Below are 13,048 nucleotides of genomic sequence, written 5' to 3'. Positions count from 1 at the left end.
TCTACCGTTACCAAACTCACATTCCCTAGGAACTGTTGCAATTCAATTGACAAAACTTAGAAAGAAAATTTAGGAATGAGCAAAATCAGAGTTTCGGGTCAGTTCCCAGTTCTCCCAGAGAGAGATCAGATAATGAATGCTAATTTTCCTATCCTTTTTGGAGGAGGCCCCATGACAGTGTTACAACTGATATATAATCTCCCCATTAGCTTATGTGTTGAGCACTTGGTAATGCTGTTCTTCAAGGTTTTTAAAAGTTTAGGAAAAGGCGGTTGGTTGGAGGAGGTAGACTAGTGGGTGGGTAGGGCTTTGAAGGATACACCCACCATTTGATGGCTGTCTCTCTCCCTTTGCTCTCTGTCAACCAAAGCTACAGGTGGCTCCCACCACTATGGCTTCCTGTAAATTAAAATTCTGAAACCATGAGGCCAAATAAATCCTTGCGACTGCAAATCATTTCTAACAAACTTTTTGTCACAGCAATGTGAAAGCGAATGAACCCAAGGGAGAATGAAATGAAATTGGGCACTTTGCAGCCAGGATGGACCAAAGCCACCCACAACCCAGGTATAATCTTAACTAGGTGCCTACAATGAATGACTCCTGAGTGACTAAGGCCCCTACCCTGGCCTCAGTTAAGTGAGCAGTTAGGAGCTGCTCACTACTGTCAGTGGTGAGTGATTAACCTAGAAGTCACACAGGGATGAAAGGTGAAGAATAATCAGGAAAAAAAGGAGGAAGTTAAATGACCAATAAATGCATAATGATTTAATACAATGAGAGCTATGCAAAAGTCCTGTAGTGTAGAGGACTGGAACTTGACTGGAATTTAGATGCTAAGGACTCAAGATGGGAAGACTCATGTCAAGGACACAGATAAGGTTTTTAAAATTCTTACAAGCAACTCATAGAAATTAGGAGTCAGTAAGGAAGGCTTCAAATATTTTCTAGGCAAGCAGTTTTCTGGTACCCACTCTGGGAAGCTACTAGAAACTTGAGTCTGCCTCTCCTATAGGTTCAACCACATTACCTTGAATTTTCTATGGTTATTACATCACCATATTCTCTAGGTAGGTCTTTTCTCTGCCAGGATCTAGGTCTTAACAACTGACTTAAGGGCTGTTCGTCCCCTAGCACACTACTGTTTTGGGAATAGCTATGGAGAACAAAGTGAAACACTCAAAGACAACACCATCAGCTGACCACTGCCAACACTACAAAAGGCCCTTTCTTAAGGCTGAACTGTTTACTCTGTTCAAGCGTGAAGCTGCTCTGTCAGAGTTAACATGTCAGCAAGCAGAGACACAAGTCCATACCTAATGCCATTGTATGAGCCACTGTCTATCAATTCGAGAAGGAGCAACATCTCTGACATGTGTTTCCATGTAAGGATAATTGGACAAACGACTTAAGCATGAGCCCTAACTGATGGGCTGCTGTTATCCTGAGCCCTTGATTGGCACCTTCTTTTGGTCTTATTTGTCTCTCACATTGTTTTCTTTTTTTCTTTTCATCTTCAATGCCCCAAACCATTCTATTTCCTCCCAACTCAGGGATTCACTATAGCATGATTAATATAGTGTTTATCTTCTTTATAGATTTGTGTACATGACTTCTATGTGTCAAGAATGTGGAGGGCTTTCAAAAATATTTAATTTTAATTTTATATGAATTATTTGTTTTAAATCTCATCTATTTCTTAATTGTCTTGTCCCCTCAGCCTTGCATAAAATAATGCCTGGCTGCTCTCATTTCTTCCCACAGCAAAGCACTGTGGCTTTTGTGTACAGTCTGCTCCTGCTCGAGTTAGCCTAGCCACTACATTTTATCACAAATAGCACTGTGACTTCTATCCTAATGGACAACATAGTATGCTAGGACAGGGTTTTAGGTTATAGTGTCACTCAGCTTTTCTAAGATGTGCATACCAGATTTCACATCTAAAGGCAATACCCAGAGACAGTGTTTTCCTCTGTCCTTACTACCACTTGACGCTATCTGCTTCCATGACTAATAGTTAAAATGGTAACTCAGGCATAGCTCGTTCACTAGCTTTTTCTCAGCCATTCTCACTCCAGTGCCTAAATGAGACCAGAAAGATGGCAGCACCAGTTTGAACAATAGAATCACCATGGATGGAGGAACTGTAACAAGGCCTACCCCTAGATAAAGAACTACAGGCATATAATTGCTACTGAGAGAGAGAGAGAGACCCAGTTCTCCTCTGGGTATCACTTCCAGTGATAGGTTACACAGTCCCAAGTGCGCAGCCCTAAAATACATAGAACAACAGTAAAGGGACTAAGCAGACTATATTTATATGAACATGTGTACATTAATCTCTTTGTGTACATTATACATGTGTGTGTGACAATAATTAAAGAAGAAGATGAAGTTTAGTCAAGAAGGAAATTTAGAGTGGAAAAGAGGAATAGATTATGCAAACGTACTTCTCAAGATTAAAATTTTAAAAATAATGAATTAAAAAGAGTATCTTTTCTTTTAACTCACTTATCAGTGACTCTTCCTTCCACAAACTGCTGATTTAAATACTTCATCCTCATTTTTGCAAGTTGCCCTCCTCCTATTTCCTGATTTTCCAGGGTCCACGAATGGTCAAAATATTCAGTATGATAATTGCAGTTTTACCATCTGTTAATTTTCTGTTGTTACCCTAAGGAATAAAACCTACTCATTTTGTCATAATTAAAATCATTAATTTTCTTTTGATATTTTCCTCAATGATTCTTATTTAACAAATATTTCTCCATCATTAGGTCACAAATACAAATTTTAGGATTTTTCTTCTTTAAGCTCATCCTTACACTTAAGTGTACATTCCATGTGAAACTTTGTACTTTCGTGTCGAGTACTGGGAACTGGAGAGTTGTTTCAATGGTTAAGAGTACAAGCAGCAATTCAAAACAACCGTGAGATTCCACCTCACACCAGTCAGAATGGCTAAGATCAAAACTCTGGCAACAGCAGATGCTGGCGAGGATGTGGAGAAAGAGGAACACTCCTCCATTGTTGGTGGGATAGCGGACTGGTACAACCATTCTGGAAATCAGTCTGGAGGTTCCTCAGAAAATTGGACATTGAACTACCTGAGGATCCAGCTATACCTCTCTTGGGCATATACCCAAAAGATGCCCCAACATATACCCAAAAGATGCTCCAACATATAACAAAGACACGTGCTCCACTATGTTCATAGCAGCCTTATTTATAATAGCCAGAAGCTGGAAAGAACCCAGATGCCCTTCAACAGAGGAATGGATACAGAAAATGTGGTACATCTACACAATGGAATATTACTCAGCTATCAAAAACAATGACTTTATGAAATTCATAGGCAAATGATAGGAACTGGAAAATATCATCCTGAGTGAGGAAACCCAATCAAAGAAAAACACACATGGTATGCACTCATTGATAAGTGGCTATTAGCCTAAATGCTCGAATTACCCTAAATGCATAGAACACATGAAACTCAAGAAGGATGACCAAATTTCGAATTCTTCACTCCTTCTTTAAAAGGGGAACAAGAATACCCTTAGGACGGCACAGGGAGGCAAAGTTTAGAACAGAGACTGAAGGAACACCCATTCAGAGCCTGACCCACATGTGGCCCACACATATACAGCCACCAAACTAGATAAGATGGATGAAGCAAAGAAGTGCAGGCCGACAGGAGTCGGATGTAGATCGCTCCTGAGAGACACAGCCAGAATACAGCAAATATATAGGTGAAGGCCAGCAGCAAACCACTGAACTAAGAACAGGACCCCCATTGAAGGAATCAGAGAAAGGACTGGAAGAGCTTGAAGGGGCTTGAGACCCCATATGAACAACAATGCCAAGCAACCAGAGTTTCCAGGGACTAAGCCACTGCCCAAAGACTATACATGGACTGACCCTGGACCCTGACCTCATAGATAGCAATGAATATCCTAGTAAGAGCACCAGTGGAAGGGGAAGCCCTGGGTCCTGCTAAGACTGAACCCCCAGTGAACAGGATTGTTGTGGGGAGGGCGGTAATGGGGGGAGGATGGGGAGGGGAACACCCATATAGAAGGGGAGGAGGAGGGGCTAGAGGGATGTTGGCCTGGAAACTGGGAAAGGGAATAACATTTGATATGTATATAAGAAATACCCAACTTAATAATGATGGAAAAAAAGAATATGGTGTGCATGTGTCGCACACACATACATGTAGGCAAAATATCCACATTTATAAAAGATAATAAATATTTAAAAATAATAATAATTAAATAATAATAATTAAAAAAAGAGTACAAGCAGCTCTTCCAGAAGACCTGAGTCCAATTCCCAGCACTGAGGAGCACACGGCTCTCTGTAGGTCCAATTGCAAGTGATCTGGCACTTTTACAGCTATAATGCAGGCAAAACACCAATGTACATAAAATATACAAAACTTTTAAAAGTAAACCAATTGGGAAGTATGAAGTAGTCTCACTCTTCTTTTTTCATGAGTCAATTTTCTTACACTAATTCCTGAGAACATTCCCATATAGAGGAGGGAGTCTAGAGTGTGTGTGTGTCTGTCTGTCTGTCTTTCTTTCTTTCTTTCTTTCTTTCTTTCTGTCTTTCTTTCTCTCTTTCTTTGTCTAGCTGGGTGCTTTAGAACAGAGACTGCTAAATTATTTTCTATAGAAGGCCAGGTGTACCAGGAACATAATCTCATAACTATTCACCTCTGGCATGTTGCACGGTTGTCTTTTTTCTAGTAAAACTTTACTCAGAGGAAAAGGCATGGCTTGAATTTGTCATACAATCTGAAGTCTGTCATTTCTATACTTAATGCTACTACTTCAAAAGTTTGTGGATAGAATGTAATTGGATTAGATTTAAATTTGACGGAGAGGGGATGGGACATCTTCACACTATTCAGTGAACACTGCATTTGTGTTGCCATGATGAAACTCTGGTAATAGTGTCCCTTTTATGTTTTTTGCATTGTATCTTGGCGTTCTCCTGGACAGCTTTTGGGCTAGGCTTTGGGCTGTGCCAATGCTATAAGTGGCCTCTTATTATTGCCATTGTTGGTAACTGGTTACGCCATGAAACTGAATTTTTTTTATGTTGTTCATGTAGCAGCCTGGTTAAGTTCCTCTGTAGCTGCTGATGGTCTCCACAGAGCTTCTTTGGTTTTCCACATAAGATCTCACTTATAAGTAATGTGATGGCTCTCACTTTAATTCATCGACTTTGTTTCTCTTGTGAGGTCTCTGGCAATGTGTTCAAAAGTAGATGCAACAAAAGAACCTTTATTTTATTCTTAAAAGTATAATAAATGAGTACAAACTTTTTCCTTGCTATTAAGAATAATGGGCATGATAAATTTTAGTTGTTTTTTTTTAAAACAAATTTGTATACTGAGCTAGAATGAATAAAATCTAAATTTCATAAACTTTAATACTATTTTAAGTAGGCAAAATTCTACTAAATATATTTGTATACATATAATTTGGCCATCAATGTATATATTTTATTAGCAGATTGCTGGATATATTTCACTATTCCCTTCCCTTTATGGCTATTCTAGTCATTCAAAGTATCTTATTCTTTAGTGCATAATCATATAGGCTTTCTGGGAGTTGTAAGTAAGGTTGGCCATCTGTCCCTTTAGCAGTGGTTGTCAACCTATGGGTCATGACCCTTTCTTAGGAGTGATATATCTGATAGCCTGCACATCAGATATTTACATTATGATTCATAACAGCAACATTGTGTAGTATCGATGAAATAATGCTATGGTTAGGGGTCACTACAACACGAGGAACCATATGAAAGGGTCACAGGATTGGGAAGATTCAGAACCAGTGCTTTAGAGTTAAGCAAAGCTCACTTGACAAGCTGTGCCCCATTTCCTACTACAGGAAAAAGTTTGACCATCACCATAATGGTCTGTGCTTAGCTAAGTGACATTTTATTTAAAAAATTACTTATTTTATTTATATAAGTACACTGTAGCTGTCTTCAGACACACCAGAAGGGGACTTCAGATTGCATTACAAGTGGCTGTGAGCCACCATGTGGTTGCTGGAAATGGAACTCAGGATCTCTGGAAGAACGGTCAGTGCTCTTAACCTCTGAGCCATCTCTGTAGCCCATGACTTTTTTTTCTTGTATTAATTTCTAAACCTTTTCATGCCATTTTAATTTTATTTATAAAGTAATAATTTAATGGGTTAAGACTATAATTGAAGATCATTGTTATTATTTACTTTGAATTGTATCAAAATGTGATTATTTTTTAACCCACCACTCAAAGTTTATCTGTAATTTATTAAGCTTTATAAAGAATCAACAAAGGGTTTTATTAATTTGACTCCATTATTCATTTTCTGTACTTTTGTTACTTCTTTGAAAGGTACTTTACCTTTCTTCTTTCTTCAAATTAATGGTATTGTATTTTTCTACTTACTGGAGGCAAACACAGACCGTATGTTGGTTCCAGCTCCATTTCTCTTTTCAGTAGCTACAGTTACATGTGACTGTCAAAGCTGTTTATTAGCTGTGTCTTTCCCCATGTTTTTGTTGTTTCTCAGCTCTCAGAAACTGTGGCTCTCGTCATAATTTCCTATTTAACTTGAGGGTTATTTTATAGTGTGCTTTTTAGTATCCAGATACCTGGGAGGTTTCTGCTATCTGCTGTGTTAATAGGTTAGTCTGATTTACCATGCCATGGAGAAGAGAACCTTTGCTCCAGCTTTTGCATTTGAGGTTCCTATCTGAGCCATTACAGAGAAACCATGTCTCTAACTCACACACTGCAAAACAAAATACATTCCGTTCCCATTCAGCTATATGTGCGTGTTTGTATTTCAATCTATAATATATTTCAATCCATGATACATTCAATATATCAATGTTACAGAATTCAGTCTTGAATTCATTGTTGGCCAAGTCTCTGTCTCTGCTTTTCACCCCTGCTTCATTAGTTCCTGGTAGGGCGAAGTTAGATCTCTAACTACAGTTGTCAAAGCAATGGCAGAAGCCATAACTCCCAGCTTTGTACATCACAGTGTTACACACTCATGCATCCATGTTCCGACTTATCTCACTACTTATTGTTTTGCTCATATTTGACAAATATGGACTTTTTTCATTATCCCGTCTTCAGCCTAGACCCTTTTCAGGTGCTTTTAGAATAAATAAATCATGTACCCTAGTATATTGTTTTCTTTTCCTGAGCCAGGATGCCTGGTAAACTGAACCCCTTATAGTTCTGCCATTTTTACATTACTTTACATTGGATGTCACTATTCAATGAAGACATTCAGTTTGTCTCTCCTTTTCTCCTCCCTCTTGCCTTTCTCAATTAAGATAACGTTTCTCTCCTTTCTGATTAGGCTAGGCTAGGTGAATATCCCCGAGGAATATTCCTTTCTCTGCCCCTCATCATTGGGATTACACAAGTGTGTCCAGCTTTTCTATGAATTCCATGAATCAAATGCAGGTCCTTGGCATGCACTCTTCTGAGCTTTCTCCCCAGCACCCTTAGCCCCGCTGTTGTCTTTCAGATACAGCTTTCTCATCTTTCTCATGTTTGCATTTTCTTCAGAATTCAATTATCCCTGTGACTGAACACCCATGTACCTTATACAGTCTTGTCTTATGGCTTCACTGCTGTGAGCAGACACCATAACCAAGGCAACTCTTGTAAGGACATTTAATTGGGGCTGACTTATAGGTATGGAGGTTCAGTCCATTATCATCAAGGCAGGAACATGGCCGCATCTACACAGGTATGGTTCAGGCAGAGCTTAGAGTTCTACATCTTCATCTGAAGGCTGCTAGAAGACTGGCTTCCAGGCAGCCAGGACTAGGGTCTTAAAGCCCACACCCATAGGGACACACCTACCTCGACAAGGCCACACTGCCTAATAGTGCCACTCCCTGGGCCAAACATATAAAAACCATCATAGGCCTTTAAAAATATTTTCTTTTAGTGGAGAAATTTCCTGTATATCGATTCCTTAGATTCTAAAGTTGTTATTCTAATTCAACTAAAGCTAATAAGTTTAACCTCTTGAGTTTGACTGTTTCAAAACTTCTGACCTATAACACCTTGGCTTCTTTGTATCCTTTTACAGTTGTAGAAGAAAGTCGGCTGACATGCAGATTACTGTTTAACACAGGATGTTCTGGTTTTGAATCTCAAAATAAGATCTGTGTAAGACTGTATATTAATATCCTTCCCTTACCATATAAATTCTCTGAAAGCCAAAGACTATCAGCCCCCTCAAGTCTCTAAGACAAAATTTCTTCCTAGTGTCTGCTGGCTTAGAACAACCCTCCATGCTCCTTGGCATAGAAATTCACCACTCCAGTCTCGGTCACCCCATGCACTCCAACTTGATGAAACCTTTTCTGTATGTCCTCACATCTTCAACTAATACAAATATGTGAGGAGATAGCTCAGTTGGCAAACTGCTTGCTGCCTAAAGCTTCCAGTGAGACTCTTTCTCAGCACACAAGATGGATAACTCATGAGGACAATACGTCAGGGTGACCATTTGCTTCTACACACAAGTACATATACATGTCCATCAGCACACACTAATAACAACACTAATGATAGAAGGTGGTATATTTATGGCCCAGCCTAACCTATATCATGATATCTAAAGTAATCATATCTATAGAGTCTTCCAAGGAAGGTTATATTCTGAAGGTCTTTTCAATGAGGAGGCATGACTAAGATCATTTCTGATTTCTACTGCTTTATAACTCATAAAGTATGTGTGAGGTCTGGTTTCCATCCCATTCTTTAAATGTTTAGTGGATCTTCAGACACTCTCTGATATGTTAGAACTTTCAGAAATTCTGACACTTCTATCCATTCTGTTTCTCTAAATGGTCCATCTCAATCTCCTCCTACCTGTTTCATACTGATGTCCTTTGCAGTGACAAGACTGAGACGCAGTGGCCATTACTCGTTCGTTCATTCAGTTACTAAATTTTTATTTGAGACTTACTTTTATATTAGTGTTCCCTCTGTACCCTGGCTACCCTGTCCTGAATTTCCTTCCTTGTGACACGCCACTCTTGCCAATAGGCTGATATAATTCTTTACATACTTTTGCAGATGTCTAGTCTGCAAACAAGTTATAACACTGGATGCCCTTGATCTCTTCCCTAATCCTTCTTCTCTATTGATGATAGATATAACTCAAAGTCCTCTTTCTCTGGAGGAAGAAGAAATGGATCCAGAGTCCAAAATTCTCTACTTGACTAACTGTGCCATCCCCTCTCTAATCCTCTGCAATGGCATGAACTTCTCAGCTTTGAATATCACATCTAAAAACCAAGAATTGCTGGCATACATTAAGCATACAACACTGTCTGCTAAATGGCATCAGCAGCTAAAATAGTAATATTTTCAACTTCCTATACAATAGTCTAATTCTGTCTCTCTGTTAACTGTAGAAACTGTGCAGCTAATAGACCTATTTCCTCAAATTTTAATTTTAATTTTATTGAAGAAGAGGAATATTCCAGGGACTGTAAAAGGGAAACAAGTATGTATGTGGTTTACTACAGTTCCATAGTAAAAAGCAGCCATGTTTTGGGAAGTTGTAGGCATCCAGGATCTGAAATGGTCTGCAAGACAGAGATAAATATTTAAATATTTTACTCTCATACAAACATGGCAAAAGCAATTTTATTTTAGGCTGAAGTAAAACTGCTGAATCTTTTCTACCAAACAAGAAAGTTAGATGTACTCTGTTAAATTTTCAAATGAAAAACTTAACCAGAAAACCCTGTTTCTTTAGCCAACGTGGAGATAATTACTTCTGGAATTCAGAAAATTAAAGACTTAGGCATGGGACTCACTCAATGGGTCATGCTCCTGAATTATATTTATTTTATTTATTATATTATTAGTCACTAAAGAACTTGGTGTTCCCTCCTGTTATAAGGGAAAAGGAAGTAGGTATGGTAACCAAACCACAGTCTTATATGTATACTATTTTTTCCTTCTTCTTAATATTCTGTGGCAACAACTTGCTTTTGGTTTTAATCAAAACTATAAGGTTCTGGTATTTCCTAAATTTCCATTCATACCAGGTATCAACTTTCTACCTCCCTATTATGACTTCCTAGTGTCCCTATTCCCCTCCCTCCTCTGCCTAGCTGTAACATTCTAGCTCCTCCTCACTCTTGGAAGCTAGGAAGAGGACATTAGTTTAAGAACTTCCTATTCAAAGTTAACGAAATGGAAAAGGACTAGTGAAGAGATTTACATGCCTCATTGTAACTCAGCAGATGCTTGGTTTTGTTGCTGATAGGAAGGGCTGAGCCATAGAGCTCATGGAATAAGGGTCAATGGCTAGACCGCACAGTGACAGGTCATTGCAAGGTTGGTCAGGTTTATTTCTGGTTTGCTTTTAAATATTCTGCTAATGTTTCACTAAACTGCTTAATGTTTCAAATCTTGTTCCAAAAAGGAATAGGCAATTGTTGAATTTCTGGGTGGAAAAGGGCCTGGGAGATCACTCAGATCCAGCCATCACTTTTAGAGACATTGAACATGTCCAGAATGCAAGTGGCCTACTCAAATGAGCACTGAACATCAGTGGTCTCATGGCTCTTTATAGAGGGTACTATTTAAGGATTACATAAACTTGAGACCCTAATTTGAGAAACTAAATTAAAGATAACTCACTTTGGGGGCATCTCTTAGTACTAAAGCCATGAGCAATATTCATCATAAGAGATTCAATAGAGGATAAAAATATGAGCCTACTTCAATTAATTTCATATTACCTCTTCAAGCACAGACTTCTATGAACTTTTTAAATGTTTATTTATACCCTCCAAATTCCATGACCCAAACTTAGAACCCCAGGACTTCTAGTAATCACATGACCAAACCCATAAAGATGAGAAATTCTAAACCGTTGACTATCAAGAAGCCAGTGGATCCCAATTCATGGCTAATGCCTCCCTAATCCCTATAGCAAAGCATTTCACCAGGACCACTGAAAAAGTGCTGTGTTTCTGCAAGCAGGCCAGCTGTTCAAGCTATAGCCTGCTGACTAAGATTATCTATCCCACCTGAGAGACATAAACAATGCATATTCTGCAGCACAGCACAGGTACACCCTAAAGTGCAAAAGCACTCCCTTAGAATGCTAGCTATATATAAAGCCAGGCTAAAGTCACCTTAAGAGCTTTCCAAATGTCCAGATTATTAGTCTCCATCACACCCTAATTCCACCAGAACCTCCAAAAGGATAAGATATACAGAGCTCCAGGATTAGACAGACTTGGGTGCAATATCTGCTTTCTTTCTCAATTGATCATATATATGTGGTATGTTCCTCAGCTTGTTTGCCTCTGAGATACAGGGCACCAGTACCTTCCTCCTACAGAACTTCTTAAGAATCTAGTAAGTATTTGGTTAACTGCTATTTTTTTAACCCCAGCAAAAAGTAGCCATAGATTTTTTTTCTTAATGGACAAGAGTTAGTTGTTAATTAATATGAAATTTAATACTGGTAAGAAACGTGGTACTCCAATAGTCAAAGAAAATACAAAATGAAAAAAGCTCCTAAACATAAAACATTAAGGAAATCCAGGACACAATGAGTGGATTTAAACTAAAAATAATAGGTATAAAAGAGAGCGAAGGTTCCCAACATAAAGGTCAGTAAATATCGTAAAGAAAATTATAGAAGAAAACTTCCCTAACCTAAAGAAAGAGATGTCCATAAACATACAAGAAGCCTACAGAACTCCAAATAGATACGACCAGAAAAGAAATTCTTCCTGTCACATAAAGTCAAAACACCAAATGCACAAAACAAAGACAGAATATTAAAAGCAGTAAGACTTTTCAACAAAGACCATGAAAGCTAGAAGATCCTGTACAGATATCATTCAGACCCTAAGAGAACACAAATGCCAGTCCAAGCTACTATATTCAGCAAAATTCTCAATTAACATAGATAGAAAAACCAATATATCCATGACAAAACCAAATTTATACAATATATTCCCACAAATCCAGCCCAACAAAGGCTAATAGATGGAAACTCCAATACAAGGAGGGAAACTGCACATTAGGAAAAGCAAGAAAGTAATCTTCTTGTAACAAACACAAAACAAAATAGCCACAGAAACATAATTGTATCTCTAACAACAAAAATAACATGAAACAACAATCGCTACTCTTTAATATCTCTTAATATCAATGGACACAATTCCCCAATAAAAAGGCATAGACTAAGAGACTGAACACGTAAACAGAACACAGCATTTTGCTGCCTACAAGAAACATACCTCAGTGACAATGACAGACACTACTTCAGAGTAAAAGCCTGGAAAATAAATTTCCAAGCAAATGTTTCCAGGAATCAAGCTGGAGTAGCCATTCTAATATCGAATAAAATTGACTTTTAACCAAAACTTATAAAAAGGATAAGGAAGGGCACTTCATACTCATCAGAGGAAAAATCTACCACTCTCAATTCTGAATATCTATGCTCCAAACACAAGGGCACATACATACATACATACATACATACATACATACATACATACATACATAAAAGAAACCTTCCTAAGTTCAAAGCACACATTGTACTACACACAAGAATAGTAGCAGGTTTCAACACCCCACTCTCAACAATAGACAGATCATGGAAACAGAAACTGAACAGAAACACAGTGAAACTAACAGAACTTATGAACCAAATGGATTTGGCAGGTATCTATATGACATTTCATTCTAAAACAAAAGAAGATACCTTCTTCTCAGTACCTCATAGTGCCTTCTCCAAAGATGACCATATAATTGGTCAAAGAACAGGCTTGAACAGATACAAGAAAATTGAAATAATCCCATGCATGCTATCAGATCACCATGGAATATGGCTGGTCTTCAATAACAACAAAAACAGAAAGGGCACATGCACACGGAAGCTGAACAATGCTCTACTGAATGATAACTTGATCAAGGAAGAAACAAAGAAAGAAATTAAAGACATTTTAGAATTTAATGACAATGAAG

General features: G+C 38.2%; 1 protein-coding gene across 11 annotated transcripts in view; it reads right to left on the bottom strand.

Annotated features, from left to right (window-relative positions):
• Fhit (fragile histidine triad diadenosine triphosphatase) overlaps positions 1-13,048 on the bottom strand; it is a 1,549,291-nt gene that overhangs the window by 838,185 nt on the left and 698,058 nt on the right.

This window comes from Rattus norvegicus, chromosome 15 (genome assembly GCF_021556685.1).
Source record: "Rattus norvegicus strain SHRSP/BbbUtx chromosome 15, alternate assembly SHRSP_T2T, whole genome shotgun sequence".
NCBI lineage: Eukaryota > Metazoa > Chordata > Mammalia > Rodentia > Muridae > Rattus > Rattus norvegicus.
The sequence above is the reverse complement of the archived record's forward strand: the minus strand, read 5'-3'. Positions and strand labels throughout refer to the sequence as shown.